Source organism: Astyanax mexicanus, chromosome 7 (genome assembly GCF_023375975.1).
Source record: "Astyanax mexicanus isolate ESR-SI-001 chromosome 7, AstMex3_surface, whole genome shotgun sequence".
In the NCBI taxonomy this organism is placed as follows: domain Eukaryota; kingdom Metazoa; phylum Chordata; class Actinopteri; order Characiformes; family Acestrorhamphidae; genus Astyanax; species Astyanax mexicanus.
Window position 1 is genome coordinate 15,796,577 of NC_064414.1, and position 17,665 is coordinate 15,814,241.

The window sequence follows — 17,665 nt, forward strand, 5'->3', positions numbered from 1 at the left end:
ATAGAAAAGATCTTCTGCAGCGCTGTCAAAGCCTGGATCTGTACATTGTCAGCGGTAGGTTAAGAGGGCATTCTTTAAAAAGATTTTCTCATCTCTTCGCAATATTATAGTAGATTATATGATAACAGATTTAAATCATTTCTCTCTCAGTATGGAAGTTAAACAGTCTCACCCGATTTTAAAATTTAAAAGCATTTGAATTTCTAGAATTGAATTATTTTGCATTGAACTGTTGCATGTGCGTTTTTCCCTCTGAAGTAAACTCTTTCTTTTTTTAATGTAAACAAATTCAAAAGCAAACATTCAGGTTTCTCAAATACGACATGTCAAATTCACAGCCCAAAATATGAGGTTAAAAAATAAAAATACTCCTGAAAGTGTATTAAGAACATCTATTGAGTTTATAAATAGGTTTATTCTTGTTAAAATGTATTGTTTCTGAGTTAGTATGCATTTTCTAAGAACCTCAAGGCATGTTATGTAGGTTGTGAAAATGGGACTTTTATTTTAAAGGCAGCCTACGGAGTTATTGTGTATATACAGGTGTTACAAACAGTTTGTTTGATGCTCACATACTGTTTGAACATTTTAAGTCTTTCTCTTGGAAAACCTGAGTGTTTTAAGCCAAGTGTAAGTAAATCAGAATGAATGTGTTGTACAGATTAACTGTTTTTCTCAAATGGATTTGAAATGGCATTGATGATGTTTATCTATTTGTGTGTACTGCTCTGTTGTTCTGGGATTTGAATGGATTATGAACAGTAAAATTGAGGGTCTTGGACTTCAATCTCCAAATTTATTGGACTTTCATGGGTGCTGCTGCTGCTGCTGATGATGATGATGATGATCATGGCTCACTACTTGGCTTCGGATTGGACTATTGCTACTAAATCCCTGGGAATCAACCCTTCCATGAACTTTGATTATTCGCCCAGTGAGATCAGTCATTTTTTTTTTCTTTTTTTGTAGTTTTTGTTCAAACAGAGGCTCATCTGGTTCAGAGACTAAACCTAAAAATCATATCATCTCCGCCTGAAAATTAATTGTATGTTGAGGACTAAATAACTGTGTGAAAATACACATTTTGTGCATAAGGCATAATTTGGGATGTTTCATTCGTGCATCATGGGCTGATGGTTAGAGTCCCCTCAGAGAATGTGATTGACCTGTTTTCTAGAAAGAGATTTGTTACAATATGATTACAGTTATGATTTCTACACCATTTTAGCAATATTATATTATCATGCTGGTGACAAAAACCCACTGTTTTCAGCTAAAGGGTTGAAAATAAATCAAGTTTTAGGCTCCACTGCTGCGGGGAAAAGAGGCTAGTTAGAAAGCTGTTGCGTTCAGCTGTTCTATGATTGGCTGGCAAGTCTGCGAAGCACTGCCTGTCACATGATCTCCTGGTGTGATTTGATTGGCTGGTTGTTAGTTTGATTGAAGACAGAGGCTGTATTCCCTACTCCTTCATTAGTTTTGCGCTATATAGGGAAACACTATGTAGTCCACTAAGTAGCGGTGAAAACAGTAGTGAAATCGGACACGCCCTCATCATTAACATGCGCCCTCTCTGGTCTCTTAAATGCAGACACCAGAACAACTGAACTGTGTTTAAAACTACATAAACACACGAACTGAGCTCTGAATTAAAGTTAGTGAAGCTCTGAGCTGATAATGGAGGAATCGCTCTGTTATATTTACACTGTTTACAAACATAATCCTCACATTAATAAACTAAATGGAAAAGCATCTGAAATTAACAGCGTCTGACAGCTCGCAATGTTGCCAGATTGCATGGTTTCATGCCAAATGTCAAGTTAAGTGAAATTAACTGGAGGAAACGCTGTGCTGAAATTAACTGGAGGAAACACTTATTTGTGTTGGTTGCTGTGTATGAGTATTTACTTGTTATTTTTTGCGAGTTTATTATTATGTACTGTAATTCCTTTCTTTGGTTTGTGTATCCTATCATACAATGCACAATACGCACAATACAAACATAGATAAAATCATTTAAATATTTTTTTATTGTAATTGGTGATATTTAAGATTTTTAAGGTATTTTATTTAAGATATTTAAGGTATTTTATTATTTTTTTTAAATAAAATCATCTTGTTGGAATAAACCCTGTAATACTGTTGATATGCTCAACATCAGCTGTTTGGGTGGTTTTCTCTGCATTCATCTGGATTTTAAACACGTTTTAGCCAGTGACTTGGTTTTAACTGCTTCCCACTGTGCTGTCCACTCTCTTTGTTCGGCTGTCTGTTGCTTTGTAGAGAAACTCGCAATGCATTCTGGGACACATTGAGCTTGTGTAGTAAGCAGCGATGTGATGAGGTCAGTAGCACTGCTCATCACCAGCATTGTAGCCAGGCATTCCATCTTATTCCTTTTTCTAGATGGTAAGGCTAGAGCAGCCTATGTTGCAATGGATTGATTACCACAAAATCAAAAGTGCAGTATTGATGAAATTTTAAATCAAAACGGAAACAGCGCTTCAGAGACTTGAGAACGTTTAACCTGACAAGACTCCAGGAGAGTTGTACACCAGATTAATGGTGCTGTATAAAAAATGGATGACATCATGTGAAAAGACCAAAGAACAAATTGGCAGTGCCATCGTCATGAAGCAGTGTCTCAACGAGCTACAAAACTGGATTATCAAACGCAGCCCAGCTTCATCAGAGCAAGCAGTGACCCTGACAGAGGTGTTCATCTCAGTCACATGGACTGAGGGAGACTTCAGGCTTGGGGACCATTGCAAGCAACTACTCCCTGCTAAACCTGGTAAGTCTGGGGATGGATATGGTTGTGGTCCTAGGCCTAGTTGTTAAACTTCCACCCAAAGTCGCTGGAATAGTGCAGGTGACCCTAAAACTAAAAGCAACAGCAGTATACCTAGCCCTGATAATTCACTCACAATGTAATCAGAGAGGTCATAAAGTCAACATATGCCCAAAACTTGGTAAGAGCACCAATCAGCTCTGTTACATTCCCAGGGAGAAAGGACGTTTTAAACTTCAGGAAGGTAGCAAGGACGTAACTCTAACTGTTAAAATTACTGGCAAAAAGTGTAAAGATTTACTAGAGATTTACTACCTAACACACGCTGACGCTGCTCTAGCACACGCTGACACTGCTCTAGCACACGCTGACACTGCTCTAGCACACGCTGACACTGCTCTGGCACACTCCAGTGTTGTTCCTGTAAGTTTTAAACATTTTGTGGTGCAATACTGTTCTTGACCACACAGTATTGGCTAATTATAGGCCTATTTCCAAGCTGCCTTTTATTTGTAAAATCTTGGGAAAAGTTGTTTATGCTCAGCTGAAATGTTTTTTTAAATGAGCATAATATCCTCAAGGTTTTTCAGTCTGGGTTTAAAACCATGTATAGTACAGAATAGGGTTGCAACGGTATGAGATTTTCACGGTATGATAACCGTCTCGGAAAATACCGCGGTATCACGGTTATCACGGTATCACAGTTTGTTACATATATTATTAAACTGACCCTTAAAGAAATTACAACAAAGGTTTTTTGTTCAATTAACTATTTATTGTAGAAACTACACCATCAGGTGAAGGAAACCATGTTTTTCCACTACTCTTAAGGGCATTAAGAGTGTATATATTTATAAAAAAAGTTGGTATATAACCAGATACTGCAGAAAGAGGGGATTTATTTCTGACATGATCCTCACAATAGAGATTTCTATTTTAAGGCTTTCACACCTTAAAACCTTCAACATATGAAAAACAGGCACGTCAGAATTTGAAAATTAACGCATGTAAATGAATGGCGTCTTTCACATCCAGTCCGGCCAGGACCTTTACACGGACACGTGAATCCATCGTAGCACGCACTTCACGCCTGTACCTGCGTGCCCAAATTTCGGATAACTCAGCACTTTTGCGGGCGCTTACCGCATGGGTTGTGCACGACTACAAAGAAGTTTTATTTAGGTTATTTAGGTAAAATTATAAACTGAACACATACTTTGCGCTGCACAGCGGGGTGGTGTTCTCGGAGATGGGAGAACAGGTTTGATGTATTTCCTCCTTTAGCTGTGACTACGGCCACATTGATTACAAGCTTGTTGATTACAAGATTACAAGTCTGTTTTCAGGCTGTTTGAATGAGCGAAATATGATCAGAATTATGTTAATTAACACTAACATAGAAGCATAGAACTATTATTTAATAAAAATGATTTTTAAGAACAGCTAAACACAGTGCGGAGAAGTTCACGTGCGAGAGAGAGAGACACAGAGAGAGAGAGAGATTTGCGTGTTCTGATGTGAGCTACTCACAGGTAAAGGTTCTCTTTTATCTCCTCGTGCTCATTTTAGTCCAATTCATAATTCTGCAGTTTCTCAGTGTTTTCTGTCGTATTTTGCGGCTAGCGCGAGCGCTTACAACTAACACCGCGGACCGCGAGGTGCAGCCGCGCTGCCGCTGTTATGCCGAATCCGACTCCCTGCTCAATCCGACTCCCGCTTCGCGGACAGAATCGGCACAACACCTCCCGCTGTAGAACTGCGGGAGTGAAAACAGCGCTTATAAATAGGTTAGTTAAGTTTCACTTTCAGTTTTCGTTATTTGGTTCGTTTTCATTAACAATAATAATTGGTTACTTAGCATTAACATTGTGATTATCACACCAGAGCTTTATTTAAACATAAAATATATAATTAAAAAACAGATGCCTACATCTGACTACAGACTATTTTCTGGAGCCCAACCCGACCCGGCCCGAGGAATGTGGTGGGAAATCTCGGCCCGAACGGACCGATTTCGGGTCGGTCCTCGGGTCAGGTTTGGTTCGGGCAGAGAATCTAAGCTCTAGTCTGATGCACTTTCTGCCATTCTCACCGCTGTGTGCTGAGTAGCTGAAGCGGAGCAGAGTTGCGCATGCGCGGGTGACTTTCTCCGCTGGCTTGCGTTTTACCGGTAATAAGCAAACACACACGGTATGATAACCGTGCATTTTAATACCACGGTATACCGTGAAACCGGTTACCGCTGCAACCCTAGTACAGAATCAGCATTGCTTAGAGTTTTATTGACATCCTCCTGGCCAATGACACTGGAGATTGTTGGGCTGGAATAACTGCAGCATTTGACACAGTGGATCACATTTTAGTTTCCCAACTGGAGCATCTAGTGGGCATCCGTGGTAGTGCTTTGGAGTGGTGCAGGTCCTATCTTACAGACAGAAGTTTATGTGTGAGTTTTGTTGGCGCAGAATCCTTCTCAGCCCCCCTGCACTATGGGGTTCCACTGGGGTCAATTTTAGGACCCCTCCTTTTCTTACTGTATCTACTTCCATTAGGCTCCATTTTAAGTAAACATGGCTTCTGTTATGTCTTAATGATATCAAAACCTGAATGGCCTTAAATAAAAAAAAAAATAACTGCCATTCAGGCCTCCCTCCACTGGCTGCCTATACATTTTAGAGTTCATTTTAAGATTCTTTTATTTGTTTTTAAATATTTAAATGGACTTGCCCCACCCTACCTCGCTGAGCTGCTTCATCCCCACGTCCCTGCTCGGTGCCTCAGGTCAGCTGATCAGCTGCTCCTGGAGGTGCTGTGGCAAAGCGTAAGCTTAGAGGGGACAGAGCTTTTTCGATTGCTGCCAACAAGTTATGGAACAACCCACCCTTGCACATTAGGCAAGCCACTGTCTGTTTTTAAAACCGTCTTAAAACTCATTTTTATTCTTTGGCTTTTGACCCAAACTGAGAATTGATAGTTTTTTGTTTTATTAATGATATCTTATGTAGTACTAGTAGAACCTTTTATGCCTATGTGGCATATTGGGCGGAAAACAATTGCCATTGGGCTCGATCTTGTGCCCGGGCTTCAGCTTCTTCTAACATGATGTTTGCTAAGTGCGGACCACGCCTTATAGAAGTAGAAAAGGAGGAAGAAAAAGGGGAGGGAACTCTGGGAAATTTGGGCTGGAGTTCTGAACTGCGCGCTGAAGAAGCGTGCAGTTATATCCCCCCCTTTTTTATTTAATGAGAAGTGGAAGAGTAGAAAAAGGGGGTTGTAGGGGAGGAGGTGGGTTGCGAAGTTTTCGTCACGAGAGGTAGTTAGTTAGAGGAGGTATTTATAGTACGGTTGATTGATACGGGGTGGAGTTAGAACGTAGAGTTCGGGCGTGGTCCTTCTCCCAAACTTTTGTTATTACATAACATCATTTTGATGCCTTGAGATCCTGATGGAATGACCTTTGCCAAATGTTGACGTCTTTTAGCGCCTGGTGGTTGCCATCTCAATGCCATCTTCGGGATCCTTGAGTTATCCATGCGAAGGGAATGGCCGGCCAGTCGAAGTCTTCGGCACGCGACGATATTGAGGAGTTTGACCAAGCTACTACTTCTCCGTAGGACTTCCTCGTTGGTGATGTGGTCGGTGTAATGGATCCTCAAAATATGGCGGAGGCATCGCTGCTGGAAGAAGAACTTGATGCTGGCTGATGCCTTGCAGGTCTTGCTGGCGTAGAAGGCAGTTGGGATCACTATTGAACTCAGCAAGCTGAACTTGATCTTAAGAGAGATGGTTGGGGAGGACCAGATTTTGTTCATTCTCCAGAACACAGCGGCCGCCTTACTGATTTGGCACTTGACATCCACCCCCTCGTCACTTTCATGGGAAATCATGCTACCGAGGTAGGTGAATTTCTCCACTTTTTCCAGCTGCTGGGTCCCAACATAAATCCTCTCGTCAATCAGTTCCCATGATCTTTCTTGGATCGACTGTTCGCGTCTCTTTCCTCAATGTCTTCTGATGTTTTGAGCGGACTCCGTGGTGGCATTCATGAGGCCAGTCCAGTGGTCTTCCAAATTCTCTGTTTCTCCAAGGAGGGCGAACCGATTTTGCAGCTCTAAATTGAAGGCGTTAACGACGATTGGGTCCTTGAGCTTCTCGAGTGCAAACAATCTCTTTGGTGGGGGCTGCCTTTTGGTTTCGAAGCTTGAGTTTGAGGCAAAGTCAATTTTGTTGAAAGTCCTCCCGCTGGGTGATCGCCACGTCTTCTTGTGGATCTTGCGGTGTTAGAAGTACATATTTTCAATACACAGCCCATTGTGCTCGCAGAAAGACACCAATCACTCGCCGTTGTCACTGAGGCGTGTCGAGGATGTGTGTGCTCCCATCACGGTCTCTCACCCTACTCGATCGCCACCCAGCTGGGCATTAAAATCCCCAATGGGGATCTTCAGATCGTAGTTTGGGATGTCATTAAAGACATCTTGTAGCTGGTCCTTGGAGGCATCTTCGGCACTGTCTGTCGGCGCATACACTTGAACAACGGTCGTATTGGCGTGTCCGAATCCGAAGCAAGCTGTGATGATTGGGTCGTTGACAGGTTGCCCACGGATGGGGGGCGATTGTCTTGCCATCGCTGTTAATTCGACCGTTTTCTATCCACCTGGCTTCGCTGATTCCGAGGATATCGATCTGATAATCGTCAAATTCCTTCATGAGTTGCGCCAGCCGTACGCTCTACGATCCAATCTTTGTAACTGTCTTGGCAGAAAATGATGCTTCCATCGGGCGTTGGATCCTGTTTGAAGCAGAATTCCAGTGCATTTGTCCAAACGTTCTTGTCTGTTTGTTTTCCGTTTCCGTAGCGGTGGGGTTTTTACAGGGACGGGTTGCTAGCCCGACGCCCAACCCTCCTCCTTTCTCATCCGGGCTTGGGTCCGGCAATGGCAAAGTTCTTATTGTTATATTTTAGTTTGTCCTATTATTTTAGGGTTTGTTTTTGTTTTATAATTATCTATGTACAGCACTTTGTTTCATCTGTTTTAAAGTGCTGTTTTTAAAGTGCTTTATAAATAAAGTTGAGTTGAGTAGAGAAAAAAGACAAAATCAGAACGCACATGGAGGAATTCCAGATTCACTATAATATATACAGACAAAACCTCCAAGTCTATAACCAAGAGATCAAAAAAGCCAGGGAGACCTTCTATTTTTTGACATCAATAATAAAAACATGGACGACTCACACACTTTATTTACCACAATTGATCGACTAATAAAACCTCTCAAAATTACTGACCCTGAATAACCTGAACTTTTAAGAAAACAGTGCTAGGCCTAAAATCCTCGTCTTAACGTATTGCCCCCTACCAGCAAAATTTCTTTAAGATTTGTTGACATGTCTAAAAAAAGATCTTTTGCAAATAGTAAATGCTAATTATCCTCAGGTATTTTTCCAGCCTTACAGAAATCTGCAGTTATTAAGCTACTAAATAACAATAATCTAGATTCTGCTGCTTTAAACAACTAAATATATACTTTAAATGTATTGTTTTAATTATGTTTAAATCATGTTTAATGCATGGTTTACTCTTATTTTATCCTTATTTTTATTATTATTTTCTTACATGCTTATGTGACTGTCTTTGTACTTTCTATTTTGTAAAGCACTTTGAATGATCATTGTGTATGAAAGAGGCTATATAATTAAACTTGCCTTGTCTTACCAGCCCAAACTCAAACTAAATCTCAGAGTAAATGACATTGCTATTCGGATCTAAACCATCAGTACAGAGCAAGGGCGTAGGAGCGGGTTTGATATTGGGTGGGGGGGGGGACCTTTGCTAATATGAGCCAAAGTCTACCCTATAGTGTCTTAGAACAACATTTGTAGAATTATTGTTTATCACAAATAATCCCTGATTTCTGTATTCTGTTTATTATTAATTTCATCCTAAAGATTTTTGGCAGAAGTTAATATAAACATTAGATGTCAGAAAAAAACATTAGGATTTGTCTGGAATCCCTCTATTTACATCTGGTCTTACCCTGCGTTCACACTGGAACGCGACGAGTCGCTTGTGTCGCCCAGCGTTTGTCGCTTGTGGGCGTGTCAAGCTCAACGCCCGCGTTTATCATGGTCCAGCCTCCGACAAGAAAAAAGGCACAAAAAAGGAATCACTTGGCCACTTTATTCTCCAGCTATAACTCCCAAACTTGCTGGACTCTTGTGCGTTTCTGTGATTTAACTGCGCTGGAAACGCAGCCGTTCCCACAGACTGATGTGGGTCCACCCCGTTCAACAGAATGAACCGGGAAAGAAACTAGAAATTCAGAGAGCAGGAGCTTGAGGACGTCGAACCGCCTTGTTTGTGATTGGTCCAAAGAAAAGCTAGGAGCCAATCGGGTTAGAATGTCGCTTCACCGCGTCATAACTCATTTGCATAAAGTTGAGAAAAATTCATCTCCGTGTCGCTTGTCGCTTTGTCGCTTGTCGCCTCTCGCGTGTCGCGGCGACAAATCGCGCCCTGCCATAGGAAATGAATGGTCGCCTGTCGCTTTGTCGCTTTCCAGTGTGAACGCAGGGTTACTGTGCTCTTACTGTAAACTACAAATGAACAGAAGTCAGGTTAGAGCAGTGTGTCTCAACCGTGTTTCTGAAAATTCTACTGCATACTGTTCTCCATTTCTGTGCTTTAAAGGCACTTCATAAAGTAAGTGGGGGTATGATGTGTCTAAAAACACTGCTGGATATACAAGATTGATTTATGGTCCATAGGGGGTTAAGGGATATTAACAGGTAAACTCAGTAAAGGATTGTTTATTAGCTGGATCTGGTGGAAAACACACAATTTTAATGCAGAGATCAGTGTTAAAAAAACTGCTTTAAACTGCCGACATAAAGTATTGTACTAAATTCTGTCCATCCTCTACATACAGCTTCTAGCTAACTAAGTTAGTTAGCTAAATTAAGTTTTGTTCATTATAGCTCACAGTAAGTCCTGTAATCCTAAATTAATAAACACAATTTGAAAATGAAATAGTTATTAGCTAATCAGGTACAGGGCAAGCTGAACATTACATATATAGATTATTTTTTTATCCTTGACTCCCTATCTAGCTAATTCCAAAGTTAAGCTAACTGACTCACAAGCTGCATTTCATTAAGCACAGTGGGTTTGATCTGTGTGTTTTGATTTGTGTCTTTTTAACCAGCTATCAGAAACTCTCATCAGAAGCTATCTCATCACAGTTTACATGGTTAGCTTCGTTATCTTTCTTTTAGAAAAATCGCTGTATATCAAGATTAGTTTTAACATCTGCTGCAGCTACTGACATTCACAGTGAGCGAGAAGGGGCTTCCCCCCCACCAGCACACTAACTCTCCTCCGCGCCGCAAACCAGCAAGCTGATTGGCTGTTTCTCCTGAAAGGCGTAACTTTCTCCCTGATTCGGCTCCGTGATTGGCGTTAAAAGATTTCCTATTCACACAGCACTTAGTGGCCCGTCTCCTAATTAATAGTACTAGTGAAACGATTGTAATTTTTTTGGGGGTGGGGGGGCAAATCAACCTGTTTCTAAAACCCATTCCCCTCGGTTTCTAGCCAATGGTACAGAGCAGCAGACTACCTGACCACTCCGACTGACCCCAAACTGAGGTCCACCCTGGCAGGGTACAGATTTGGTGCCCACAGCCATGGCCAAAAACCAGCAAACACAAGAAGTCCAATAGGAGAGACTGTGCCTGGACTGCCCATTCAACAGGCCAGAGACATCCTTACCCGATGTCTAAAATATACGCCGATCACAACCCAATTCTACACCAAGTTCACCCAAAAATGACCTGCAAATTAAAGTTTCTTTTTCCATTTAAATCAGGAACAGAAAGCGCCTCTTAATAACAATGAGACTATTTCTTTTTTTAAAAGTATCTAATCCCTCTGTCCTCCTGTCCTGATTTCACCGTTGGCCTGTTAGCATTCACTGCTTACCTAGCTCCTTGCTTGACCCCCATCATAAACACAATGGTTACCAGCTACTCTAGTGCCTGACCCACAACTAAATACACAGGCCATACTTTACAAGGGCGTGGTTTTAAAAAGGTGCGAGTTTTGGTACACAGCCCACTTCTCCACCTACAATTCCCTGCCTGCTGCATGCTGTCAGTATAGACAACATGAGAAATATGGAAAAAGAAGGGAACAGTCCATGGTCTCAGGGTCAAACACAGTGCTGTTTCAGGTCTGTCATTTCAGATCCATAGCAGTATTTATCAGAGGTGCAAAGTAACGAATTTCATTTAGTCACGTTACTGTAATTAAGTAGATTTCATGAGTAATTTGTAATCTACTTCGCTACATTGAAAAACTCCTCGTTACTGAGTAAAAAAAATGCTGGGAAAAAACTGTCTGAACTGATTTAAAACGTTAGAAAAGCCCTGACTTTAGATATTTTTAAATCATATATATATATATATATATATATATATATATATATATATATATATATATATATATATATATGTACACAATTTAATGCAATTACTGCAATAAAGGAATTGTGCCATTCCAGAAAAACGAGTATTTTAATCTTTGTTTTAAAAATATCTAAAGTCAGAGCTTTTCTAACGTTTTCATACAGTTACTTCTGTTTAAGAGCGGCATATAGGCAGGACTAACTACAGTAGCACATACATGTTTTAAACTGTTAATATAGTATTTTGTAAAATACTTATACACATTCAGCTTCACCGCTGTTCAGAAGTTTAAATCGCGCTACGTTTAACCGGTAGCAACGCAGTTTCCGCCTTCTTTTGACAGATCTGTTAAGGTGATTTGGCTGCAGTAAAAAATGATGGACAGCTTGGTCTGTCTGAGGATTGGCTTAATAAAAAGTGATTGACAACCAAAGTGTAGTATCTGATTGGCTGCAGTCGAAAATGATTGACACATGCTCGTCCTTTAGCCACGCCCACTGGGGCTCCGGCCTGCAGCATTACCCTTTTCGAAACCTTGTGGTTGGATAACAAGTATAAACATATTCCATTCAGACCCTCTATTGGTCTGTATTTGATGCGTGACCTGCACGTCACGTCAAAATCCAGAAGTGCGCCAGTGAGAAAGTTGGTAGGAAGACCCCAATTATCTCCAGCTGCAGCGAGGGGCTTCGGAATGGTTGGATGCAAAAACAACTGTTTTCGGATGCGATGCAGCTCAGCAGCACGAAATTTCAGAAATTCACCATCTAATTTGAAAAAGCATATTGAGGTAAACTGAATGTTTCCTACAGTTATATGTTGATTAGTGATGGCAAACCGAGGCTTTCTGAAGCACTGAAGCCTTTTTCCTAATTGTATCGAAAAAAGGTTCATTACTCGGAGCTTCATAACACAGTGGACATCAGCGGCACCTGGTGGGCAAAACCTGAAAGTGCTTTGTGTATTTAAAGGACGAGGGGCGTTTTTTTTGTCTTTTTACAGTTTTTAAACCTGTTCCAGTGCATTTACATGACATTTGAGGTTTAAATAAAAACTGAAAAAAGGAAATGGAAGAATACTTTGATGTCTGGATAATTGAATGCATTATATTAAAAGACATAACTGTAATATATTTTTAATTAATATATAATACACTTAGAATGTACCTTGATAAGGCACACTGGAGAAACTACACTTGTAATTCTAATTGCATTCACATTGTTGCTTTTTTCCCTTCACCATGTTATTAATCTGTTAATATAACAAATTTTAAAATTATATTATTCACTATTATTCACATCTTTCCAAGCAGGGTTTGTAACATGTTTACATGTATCACTAGTCCATTGCCTATTTTTCCATAGGCAAGGCTCATGTAGATATGCTGCATGGGGGATATGGAAGAATTTGATTAAAGAAATGTATGCTCATAAAGGTGAAGGTGCTTGTGTAAGGGGCAGGGGGCACATATTTAATGGACGTGGTTATGTACATGTGTAATTTAGTTTTTATTTAGGAATAAAAAATTTTCCACAGTGCTGGGGTTCAGTTGGTTATTTCAAAATATGTTGTCATAAGGCAACACTTTTACTGGATGTATGCCATGACAGTACACACATTGAACTATGAGGATATATATATATATATATATATATAATTATTGTACACTCTTACAGAACTAATAAAATGCCATATGTCTAAAAGGCATAGTTTTCTTTCAAAGTTTATATTTTCTAAATAATAATTTTGTACCTTATTTGATGGCAAAAGTTCAAAGTGTTCCCAAACTTCAGAACGGCCTCTTTTTCTTACTAGTTCCATTCTAATATTTTATTATCTACTATCTATATCTTATCTATCTATCTATCTATCTATCTATCTATCTATCTATCTATCTATCTATCTCTCTCTCTCTCTCTCTCTCTCTCTCTCTCGCTCTCTCTCTCTCTCTCTCTCTCTCTCGCTCTCTGTCTCTGTATCTCCGCTAACAACCCTCGAACTGCGCGCCAGGATTTGCCGCTTTTGAATCTTTCCCTGAAGCAGTCACGTGGTTGTGTGCCGAAATAAAGCTTCGGACGTCATTGGTCACGTGATCTTTGTAGAACGAATCAAGCATCGGCTCAGTGATTCGAACCAATGCGTGTCGTTTTTTCAACACACGCCTCGAAGCTTCAGGTTCAAGGGTAGCATCACTAATGTTGATAAAATATTGTAGGAACTGAGTGATGCACTAATTGGGGTGTTTGCTAAGGCTTGGTACAGGCCAAGGCTTGCTTGCTAAGTCTAGGCTATGATTCCGTGTTGTAAGTTCGTTTGGAGAGTGTGTGTGAGCTTTTAATTTTTATGAGTTTAGGTGTAGAGGGGGGTAATCTAGGTTCAAAAAGTAAAAATCCATCCCAGGATTTCGCTCCTATTGCCTGGCTGGCTCTGGAGCTAGTTCAACCTAATCCCTGGGGTGGATTTTTAATTTCTAGACCTGGATTACCCACTTTTAGCGACGTGTGAGTTTCAAGCCGAGCTAAGAGAGCGTTGAGAGTAGGCAACACTGGCAACGCTTCTACTTCATCGTCTTAACGCACCCTGGCCCGCCCATGGGCCAGAACAATGTCATAATTAATATCTGGCTGTGTTTATGAATAATTATAGGCTCAATATACACACACAATATGCCATATATCTGGTTTTCAGTTGTCTAGCCTATTTAGCTGTATATCCTTTTAGAAAATAAACATTTACGGCGAAATATGCTTATTTATTAAAATATTACTTGTAATTTACATATTTGCGTTTTACGTACGTCCATATTTGATCCAATACATTTTATACATCATTTCAACTGTCTAACTCTCAGGATTACGTTCCTGAAGAGTGCGTTAGACTGTTTTATACAGTTTTACAGCAGCTTGTGTAATTAATCCCCTTGCGTTACTAGAGGCAAACAGACACACACACAGTCCCACCAGCGCTTACCTCTCCCTGCTGCTCCAAAATCGCTCCAAATCAGTAAATCCATCAGTCCATTTTACAGTAATCCTCATTTTCGTCAAAGTAGTGCGTATAATATCAAATTTAACGCTTTATTTAAAGGTTGGCTTTACAGCTTACTAGTGCACATGCGCAGAATCAACAGAGTCTTCTCTGAAGAAAGACATGTGAATCAGCTCTGTCGGCCAGACAGAGCTGGGGCGGGGTCTGTAACCCGACACTGTCACTGAGCAGATATATAAAATACAGAAACACATTCTTTACTGTAAAATAAGTTATACAATTAGTAGTTTTTGTTCTTATAATGTTTCCAGTCCTTTGGAGAAAGAAAGAAAAATATCTCAGGAGCAGATCACTATAATATCTAACCAGTGAAAGAGAGCAGTTTATAATTTTACATGGTGAATGTAAACACCTTGTAGCTAAATAAAGAACTGTAAAAACACTATATAATAAACACAGGTATATTATATTTCATTTTAAAATTAAAAATGAGAAAATCTGAAAAGCACTGGAAATCTTGTTTTTACCATATTTTGAATATTACATGGTTAATTGTATATTTTTAAGTGTTTTCAGTTAATTTTGTAATATTAATTGATAAAATTAAAATTCTCTGAATAATTTAATAGTAGTGTAAAAAGCTTTAAAATGTGGGTATGTATTTTCAGGCTTGGAGCTTAAGAAGTTATAAAAAAAAAAGATTTTGTTTACTATTTTTATGTTTTGTTTACTGCATAACTCTGTAAATTAATATGCCATAGATTTGATAGCTTCAATATTAATCTGCAACAAGTGTAGAAAAAATGAGAATAGAATGTGTCCAAACTTTTGACTGGTACTTTATATTATTGCTATATGCAATATTTGTAAGTTCACTGTGCAAAGCTACAGTCTACAGTAGGGACAGGTATCTATTCTTCTCTATCTATGAATGTGAACACTTTTGACACCCTTGCTACTAACGTGTATTAACGCTTAAATTAATAGTATATTAAATTCACTGAAAGCTGTATGAAATGGGTATGTCGGCGTGATGTTAACAGGTGATTGAGGCGAATATAACCTAAATACCTCATCTAACGATCATGGATTACATAGATCTCTTTTAGACATTAAACAACGCTGAACTAAACTGGAGACAAATCAAAGCTGCTCTACGTTACATGCATAACCTGTGTCCACAAATAGAATTTATCTTTTTGGTGGTGAGAGAAATGCCTCATAATGTTTGCTGTTTATGTTCTGCTGATTTTATAACGCATAGTTTGTGCTGAGTTTTGTTCTCCATGGCAGCGCAGCTGAACTTTTTCCAGCAGTGTTTATTACGGTTAGTGGGAGAGACGCTGTGTGAATCAGAGTCTCTCCCACTAACCGTAATAAACACTGCTGGAAAAAGTTCAGCTGCGCTGCCATGGAGAACAAAACTCAGCACAAACTATGTAAACTATGTAATATGTAAATATGTGCTATAACATGTACTGTCAATGCTAATATGTAAAAGGGGCCCCTCCTCCTCTGGTCAGACAAACAGTCATTATACTTCTACATACAGTATGTGTAATATTTTCAGGTAGATAGCCACATCAGCAGTGGAAACAGAACATTCAGAGTTCATACAAACTTCTAGTTCGAGGCACTGGATGACAGGCAGCTGATCTGTGGTGGGTGATGGATGGGGAAGCCTGACTTCCAGAAACTTTCATCAGTCTGGCCAGACAGGGGACAGAGTAGCCTGAGGGTGGTCCGCCCATTAGTGACCTCTGCTCTATGCAAATACCCGAATTTTCCTCTTCTGCTGAGCGCTGCTCTCACTGCGTTGCCAGATCCCTCTTAAAAACTCCACACTGAACTATTTTTTTTCTTCCCGCGAGACAGGTTTAAGCTTGATGAGAAATGTCTTCACGTTTAATCTCGCGAGATCTCGTGCCACGAGATCTCGTCACACTCCTAGCAAGCAATCATCAAGCCTTTCAGTAGACATGAAACTATCCATTGCTTTCTTATTTCAGAAATAAGGCGTCTCATCACTGAGGAAATTGGTAATATAGCTTACCCTCTGCTAAATTTCCATAGAATGCCAGCTCTGTAACTGTGTTGTGGTTCAACCAAAAAATATGTGTGTTTTAAGAAATTTGTTTCCCTCGAGTTTCTCACGCATAGTTAATTTTGTGAATGACCAAAGATAAAGATAAATATGACCTGTCTGAACAAGCTTGAGGTAAAAGACTACCCATGCAATATCCCAGCAAGCCACGAGAATGCAGACAATGAGGCTCACTTTGTAAACATGACTCACCAGTGATGCAACTCGCTTAAGGGACAGAAACTTGTTATTGAGCCTAAATGTCAAAATATACTCCCAGAAGAGCTTGAAATCTGACACCTCTTCCTGTAAATCCCCTGTCTGTAACTCAACACTGCCTATGAGGCATTTCCCTTTCTGCAGTGTAGAGCACGCATGCCTATCATGTGTGAAATCCCAAAAGTATTAATTCTACAACAGTGTTCTTAATCATAGAGATGCTTTCAGTTAACATTTGTTTTCCTTTTTTTTTTTATTTGAGCAACTGAAAGAATCATGTATTTTTTATTTTATCAAGAATGCAAAGTACGTTCCCTGTATTAACCAATAGAAAGGGGGTAGGGAGGGTGTGTTATTCATTTTTCAGCAATAGCTTAGAAATTCTGATGACACTGTCAGCAAATTAATGGAATAAGTACATATTACTCACTTCCTATTCCAAAATGTAATAGTAACATCATTTCAAGGATTCTTCTTCTTCTTCTTCTTCTCATTTTTATTATTATTAAGATTACTTTGGATATTTGTTTTAAATATAGACAAAGAAAACCAATATTTTTATATAAATAATACATACATTTAAACAAAACCATTTTGTGTTCATCAAATACCAGAGAGCCTCAAGTCCCTTGTCTACTGCACTTTACCATCACAGCTGAAACAAAACCTCACTCCCAAAGGAAAATTAAATCAAGATAAAATGTATAGTAAAAAGTATAATATTTATTTTATTAGTACTTTGGCTAATTTGCACTGCATTAATCACATTTACAGTTAATCGCACAATGAATCATTTAGATTTGTCTGACAGCTTACACCAGCATGTATTCTTTTTTCTTCTAAAAACATCTAAACTGCTGTTTCAGAGCTGGCCTGTTTTTTCTCATGTACAACAGTTTAAAGAAAATCCCCTTTTTTAAATTAGCAGGCTTTTCACACAACTTGCAGTGCTAACTCTACACGGATAGAATTTCCTAAGTTCCAGGTGTTTCGGTAAACTGGAGTGTTTATTAAACTGGAGTGTTTTGAAGCTGAGAGAACATTTACTGCTTACAAGCTTTGATTTACATTTATGGGCATTCTTTTAAAACCCTTTAAATGAGGCTCTTGTAAAATG

At 39.5% G+C, this 17,665-nt stretch overlaps 1 pseudogene; it reads right to left on the reverse strand.

Moving 5' to 3' along the window:
• Positions 1 to 6,792: 6,792 nt before the first annotated feature.
• Positions 6,793 to 7,570, reverse strand: LOC111190099 (craniofacial development protein 2-like; annotated as a pseudogene).
• Between the last annotated feature and the right edge of the window lie 10,095 nt (positions 7,571 to 17,665).